This window comes from Notamacropus eugenii, chromosome 5 (genome assembly GCF_028372415.1).
Source record: "Notamacropus eugenii isolate mMacEug1 chromosome 5, mMacEug1.pri_v2, whole genome shotgun sequence".
In the NCBI taxonomy this organism is placed as follows: Eukaryota; Metazoa; Chordata; class Mammalia; order Diprotodontia; family Macropodidae; genus Notamacropus; species Notamacropus eugenii.
In genome coordinates, this window is record NC_092876.1 from 209,541,809 (window position 1) to 209,549,738 (window position 7,930).

General features: G+C 42.2%; 1 pseudogene; it reads left to right on the forward strand.

The window, feature by feature from the left end:
* Positions 1-318: 318 nt before the first annotated feature.
* On the forward strand, positions 319-3,576 carry LOC140505716 (elongation factor 2 pseudogene; annotated as a pseudogene).
* The last annotated feature ends 4,354 nt before the right edge of the window (positions 3,577-7,930 follow it).

Consider the following 7,930-nt stretch of genomic DNA (forward strand, 5'->3'; position numbering starts at 1 on the left):
GAAATGGTTTTTGCATAGGGCCACACAAATAGTAAGCAGAAGAGATGGGATTCCAATTTGGGTCCTTTTACTCCAAACCCAAGGATTTTTCATTCTTTCCATGTTACTTGGGGCATAATTTATTAAGGGTAAAAGGGAGAAAGAAAAAAAGGCAAAAAGGGACATTTAAAATTATTTTTATATATGTTTACATTCAATTCCATCACATTCTCACCTTGGCATAATTATTTTGTAATTAATTGTCATGATAAAAGCTCAAATACTCTAGTAAAGAATGATATAGGAGCCATAGCTCTTAGAAATGGATTATATCCTCTTCCGTCGTCGCCGCCGCCATTCTCGGCGCGACTGCCCCCAGTTGGATCGCGAGCCGGAGAATCCACCGCCATCCGCCACCATGGTGAACTTCACGGTAGACCAGATCCGGGCCATCATGGACAAAAAGGCCAACATCAGAAACATGTCTGTCATAGCTCATGTGGATCATGGCAAGTCAACCTTGACGGATTCCCTGGTTTGCAAAGCTGGCATCATTGCTTCAGCCCGTGCTGGTGAGACCCACTTCACTGACACGAGAAAAGATGAACAGGAACGTTGTATCACTATTAAGTCAACTGCCATCTCCCTCTTCTATGAGCTGTCAGAAAATGATTTGAACTTCATCAAACAGAGCAAAGATGGTTCTGGCTTCCGTATCAACCTCATTGACTCACCTGGGCACGTGGACTTCTCATCAGAAGTAACAGCTGCACTCCGTGTTACTGATGGTGCCTTGGTTGTGGTTGACTGTGTATCTGGTGTGTGTGTTCAGACTGAGACTGTACTTCTCCAGGCCATTGCTGAAAGAATCAAGCCTGTCCTGATGATGAACAAGATGGACCGAGCCCTACTTGAACTGCAGCTGGAGCCAGAGGAACTTTATCAGACATTTCAGCGAATTGTAGAGAACGTGAACGTCATCATCTCCACCTATGGAGAGGGCGAGAGTGGCCCAATGGGAAACATTATGATTGATCCAGTTCTTGGTACTGTTGGGTTTGGCTCTGGGCTTCATGGTTGGGCCTTTACTCTGAAGCAGTTTGCAGAGATGTATGTGGCTAAATTTGCTGCCAAAGGTGAAGGTCAGCTGGGACCAGCCGAACGGGCCAAGAAAGTAGAGGACATGATGAAAAAATTATGGGGTGACCGGTATTTTGATCCTGCCAATGGGAAATTTAGCAAATCTGCTACTAGCCCTGATGGAAAGAAATTGCCTAGAACTTTCTGCCAACTCATCTTAGATCCAATCTTCAAGGTATTTGATGCAATTATGACCTTTAAGAAGGAGGAGACTGCAAAACTGATTGAAAAACTTGACATCAAATTGGACAGCGAGGATAAAGACAAAGAGGGGAAACCACTTCTGAAGGCTGTGATGAGACGTTGGCTGCCTGCTGGAGATGCACTTCTCCAAATGATAACCATCCACCTGCCTTCCCCTGTAACTGCTCAGAAATACCGCTGTGAACTGTTATATGAGGGTCCCCCTGATGATGAGGCTGCTATGGGTATTAAAAGCTGTGACCCCAAAGGTCCCCTGATGATGTACATCTCTAAAATGGTGCCAACTTCAGACAAAGGCAGATTCTATGCTTTTGGCCGTGTATTTTCTGGTCTTGTTTCCACCGGTCTAAAGGTCAGAATCATGGGACCCAATTATACCCCTGGGAAGAAGGAAGATCTCTACTTGAAGCCAATTCAGAGGACAATTCTGATGATGGGCCGATATGTTGAACCCATTGAAGATGTGCCTTGTGGTAACATTGTTGGTCTGGTTGGTGTGGATCAGTTCCTTGTGAAGACGGGTACCATTACTACCTTTGAGCATGCCCACAACATGAGAGTGATGAAGTTTAGTGTTAGCCCTGTGGTACGAGTAGCTGTTGAAGCCAAGAACCCAGCTGACCTGCCCAAACTAGTAGAAGGACTGAAGCGTCTGGCCAAATCTGACCCTATGGTCCAGTGTATCATTGAGGAATCTGGAGAACATATTATTGCTGGTGCAGGGGAGTTGCATTTGGAGATCTGCCTGAAAGCTCTTGAAGAAGATCATGCATGCATTCCCATCAAGAAATCGGACCCTGTTGTTTCCTACCGTGAGACAGTCAGTGAGGAGTCAAATGTTCTCTGCCTTTCCAAATCTCCCAATAAGCACAACAGGCTGTACATGAAGGCCCGGCCCTTCCCTGATGGCCTGGCTGAAGATATTGACAAAGGCGAAGTTTCTGCCCGTCAGGAGCTCAAGCAAAGGGCTCGGTACCTGGCTGAGAAGTATGAGTGGGATGTGACTGAGGCCCGTAAGATCTGGTGCTTTGGCCCTGATGGAACTGGGCCCAATGTTCTCACAGATATCACCAAGGGAGTACAGTACCTTAATGAGATCAAGGACAGCGTGGTGGCTGGATTCCAGTGGGCTACCAAGGAGGGAGCACTATGTGAAGAGAATATGCAGGCAGTCCGTTTTGATGTACATGATGTGACCCTGCATGCTGATGCCATTCACCGTGGTGGTGGCCAAATCATCCCCACAGCCCGGCGCTGCCTTTATGCCTGTGTGTTGACTGCTCAGCCCCGTCTTATGGAACCTATCTATCTTGTGGAGATTCAGTGTCCAGAACAAGTGGTTGGGGGCATTTATGGTGTCCTGAACAGGAAGCGAGGGCATGTGTTTGAGGAATCCCAGGTTGCTGGCACCCCCATGTTTGTTGTGAAAGCCTATCTGCCTGTCAATGAATCTTTTGGCTTCACAGCTGACTTGAGGTCTAATACAGGTGGCCAAGCCTTCCCTCAATGTGTATTTGACCATTGGCAGATCCTGCCTGGAGACCCCTTTGACAACACTAGCCGCCCTTGCCAAGTTGTGGCAGAGACCCGCAAACGCAAAGGGCTGAAGGAAGGTATCCCAGCCCTGGACAACTTCCTGGACAAATTGTAAAAGCTCTTTCCAACATCAGTTCAGACTCCTGTTGGACTCTAGCATAACACCAATGCAGCAAATTGTTAAAACTGCAATGACATCTCTTTGCATATACTTAATCAGTTCATAGCAACTTGAGACTTTCAAAACACATTGATATTCAGCCTTATAGGTTTCTGTGTTGCACATGACACATTTGGGGCCCACTCGGTGCCATAACTTGAAACATTTCCACTTGATGCAACTTGAGTTGCCTGTTTCCATATTTATTCAAGTCTTCAAAGAGGTAGAAAAAGTGTCCTCTTTGCAGGGTATATTTGGCCAAGGGGGGGTGGGTTGGGATAGGTAACGTTTTTTTCATTTTTCAAAGGGAAACATAGTGCCCCCCCAAATTTCAAGAGTGCATTAAGAGGTTTTGCTTGGGTAAATGGCCTGTAGTGGATCTTCAGGAATGGTGAGGGGAATGTTAAGGAGATATTTTCTAGTTGGCCAGAAACTAGAAGGCAAGAAAATTTTGTGCAGTGTGATTGTCATCATGAACATCTACAGATGTATTAGTGCCATTGGAATAATAAATTTGATATGGTGATGAATATCAAAAAAAAAAAAAAAAAAAGAAATGGATTATATGCCCCAATACCTCCACAATGCTCTGTTCAGGCCACGTGTTCTCTCCATCTGAAGCCCTGTTCTCATTAGGGTCAACCTCAAGGCTACACATGGCCTTCTAGGTCCTTGGGTCCTAGGCTCCCCACCCCTGTATACTATTAATTTGATACTGTGCAGTACAAAGAAGAGCAATCCTCCCTTCAACTTCAGGCTTACCATCTCCTGCTATGCCTATCCTTTGAGGGTAAAGGAGTAGTGCCCTCTACTCAAAGATGAACATTCTTATATCTGGTCATATCCTTCGTATCCCAGTGACTCTGACCTTCCATAGATCATCATCCAAACTCCGTTCCTTACCCCCTACCACCCAAATCTTCATTCCTATCTCCCTCAAACCTCCAACCCCTAGATTTCCTCCTACCTCCACCTGACCATTCCACTATGCCCTCTGGAATGCCCATTTCATAGTAATAAAACTTCTCTTCATCTTAAATCTATTCCTCACTCACTCCTTCTATCTACTAGCACTGGCTTGACACAGTCTCCCTGGCCTCCCTTTCTACTTCTGGCTGTACCTTAACTCATTCTCTGTAGCTGAGGTGGAGTTGGAATATTTTTTGCTACTTATTGCCAATTCCAGATTCCTCCCATCTTTCACTATTCAGTAACGTTCCTTTAAAGTTCATTGTAGCAGACAGCTCGCGTCACTACATGGCTCAGTGATGTGGTGAAGAAGAAAGACATGGGAAGTGGGAAAAGATAGATCAATTCCATTTATTGATTCTAGGGTTAGGGTATATATATATATATATACATATATATATATATAGACAGAAACTGCAAGTCTACGCGACATTCTGCTCGTCTCCTGTCCCAGTGATTTGGCCAATTTTATAGTCTTTAAAGACTGTTAGCCTAGAGGGCATCTATTTTACATATCCCTTGTTTTCTGTAATTCTCTTGTTTGTCTCACAGAGACAGCAACATCTGGGGGGCATGAAGAGCCATTCCGGATGATAATGAGCACAGTCTCAAAGAACAGTTTCCCTGAAGGTCTTTCCAGATCTTGTCAACCGCGCTCCACCCTGGCCCTCAACAATTCATGTTATTTATATCTACCATCCAATCAAAATTCTGTTAGTTGTTTTTTATAGATACTCAGTTCACTGCCCATCTTTTCCAATAACTTTGATACCCGACATAATTTCTCTCTCTTCCCCAAGTCCCTCTCTCATTATAGGGAACTTTAATATACATATTGATTCTCCCTCAAATACCCTAACCACTCAGTTCCTCAACCATACTTATTTCCCATGAGCTATCCTCTATCCCATCTCAGCCACACACAAAGACAGTCATACCCTTGATTTTGCCATCATCCACAAAAATTCTACCTCTGTCTTTAAGAATTCTGAAATCCCCTTATCTAATCATAATCTATTGACTTTCCATCTCTTCCTCTCCCTTCCCTTACACAATCCTATTCTTTCTTCTCACAATAACCTGTAATCCCTTAACCCCTCAATTCTCTTCCAGGCCATCTTCCTTGCATTAGCCACTCCCTCCTTATCATCTCATCTTGACTTCTTGGCAAAACAGTTTAACTGTACACACTCCTCTCTTACACTACTCTCCTTATCATGTTGCTTATTGTGGTCAGTCAAGCCTCAGCCTTGGGTCATTCCCACCATTCTTCACCTTTGTGCTTATATCTATGCAGCTAAACAAAGATGGAAAAAATCACACAACGATTCTACTGTGCCTAATACAAATTTATGTTATATAAGCTCAATTAGACCCTGACTGCTGCTAGAAAATCCTAGTATACCTCCCTTATCAACTCACTATACGACTCTCCACAACTCTTCTAAACCTTTTCATCCCTCTTCAAACTTTCAAACCCCCTGCCTTGACTCTCACCTTGTCACTACAAACTCCTTCTTCTCTCTTCCCCTGCTTCCTCATCTCTTATTACCCAGGTGCTTTCTGCTACTCTTTCCTCCTTCACCCCAGTTTCACATGATGAAGTGGCCTTACTCCTCACTAATGCTGACCCTTCAAGTGATCCCATTAAATCCCTTCTCCTCCAAAAGTTTGTGCTCCTCTGTCATCCCCACTCTTTCACTTATCTTCAATCTCTCTGTCTTTTGGCTCATTTCCTATTGCCTAGAAACATACCTCTGTCTCCCCTGTCTTGAAAAAACCCTCACTTGATCCTTCCATCTCTGCTAAGGATAATCCTATATCTTTTTTGTCCTTTGTAGTTAAACTCCTCAAAAAGTTTATTTACAATAGGTGCCTCCACTTTCTCTCCTCTCACTCTCTTCTTAACCCATTATAATTTGGTTCCAACCTTATCCTTCTACCAGAACTGCTCATTCCAAAGTTATTCATGATCTTGCAGTTGCCAAATTCAATGGCCTTTTCATTCTGTTCATTTTCCTGGCCTGTTCATTCTCCTTCACCTCTCAGCAGCATTTGACCCTGTTAATCACAATAGGTTTTCAGGACATCACTCTGTCCTGGTTTTCCTCCTACCTGTTTGAATACTCCTCTGTCTCCTTTGCTAGATCCTTTTCCATATCATGCCCTCTATTTGTAGGTATCCCTCAGGATTTCCTGGGCTCTCTTCTCTTTTCCCTCTAAACTATTTCACTTGGTAGCTCCCATGGATTGAATTACCATATCTATGCTGATGATTCTCAGATCTACCTCTTCCTGTCTAATCTATGCTGACCTCCAGTCTTTCATTTCCAATTACCTTTTAGGTGTCTTTTTTTTAGCACTTTTAAAAAAATTTATTTTTGTTTTTATTTTTGAACATTCATTTCCACAAGATTTGAGTTCCAAATTTTCTCCCCATCTCTCCCCTTCCCCTACCCTGAGATGGCATGCATTCTGAAAAAATCTTCCCCCAGTCTGCCCTCCCTTTTATCACCATCCCTTCTCTCCTTCCCTCTTACTTTCTTGGAGGGCAAGATAAGTTTCTATACTCCATTGCTTGTATATCTTATTTCCCAGTTGCATGTAAAATCAATTTTTAACATTTGTTTTTAAAACTTTGAGCTCCAAATTCTCCCTCATATTCCCTCCCCACCCACACTCACTGAGAAGGCATATATAGTTATGCAAAACACTTCTATAACAGTCATATTGTGAAAGACTGACTATATTTCCCTCCATCCTATTCCACCCCCCCATTCTATTTTCTCCTTTGACTTTGTCTCTTTTCACAAAGTGATTGATTCTGACTAGCCCCTCTCCCAATATTCCCTCCTCTCTGTCATTCCCCCCATCATTCCTTTTCCCCTTAATTTCCTGTAGGGTAAGATACCCAATTGGGTATGTATGTTATTCCCTCCTTAAACCAAATCTGATGAGAGTAAGGTTCACTCATTCCCTCTCACCTCCCACACCCTTCCCTTCCATTGTGAAACCTTTACTTGACTCTTTTATGTGAGATAATTTGCCCCATTCTCTCTCTCCTTCTCTCCTCCCAATATATTCTCTCACCCCTTAATTTTACTTTTTAGATATCATCCCTTTATATTCAACTCACCTTGTGCCATCTACCTATCTATATTTCCTCCAACTACCCTAATACTGAGAAATGTCTCATGAATTACAAATATCATTTTTCCATGTAGGAATGTAAACAGTTCAATTTTAGTAAGTCCCTTATGATTTCTCTTTCCTCTTTACCTTTTAATGTTTCTCTTGATTCTTGTATTTGAAAGTCAAATTTTCTATTCAGCTTTGATTTTTTTCATCAAGAATGCTTGAAAATACTCTATTTTATTGAATTTCCATATTTTTCCCTGAAGGATTATACTCAGTTTTGCTGGGTAAATGATTCTTGGTTTTATTCCTAGTTCCTCTGCCCTCCAGGATATCCTATTCCAAGCTCTTGGATTCCTTAATGTAGAAGCTGCTAGATCTTGTGTTATTGTATTTGTATTTACATAATACTTGAATTCTTTCTTTCTGGCTACTTCCAATATTTTCTCCTTGACCTGGGAAATCTGGAATTTGTCTACAATATTCCTAGGAGTTTTAATTTTGGGATCTCTTTCAAAAGGCAATCAGTGGATTCTTTCCATTTCTATTTTACCCTCTGGTTCTAGAATATCAGGGTAGTTTTCCTTGATAATTTCTTGAAAGATGATGTCTAGGTTCTTTTTTTGATCATGGCTTTCAGGTAATCCAATAATTTTTTAATTATCTCTCCTGGATCTATTTTTCATGTCAGTGGTTTTTCCAATGAGATATTTCATGTTGCTTTCTATTTTTTTTCATTCTTTTGGTTCTGTTTTATAATTTCCTGATTTATCATAAAGTCATTAGCTTCCATTTACTCCATTCTAA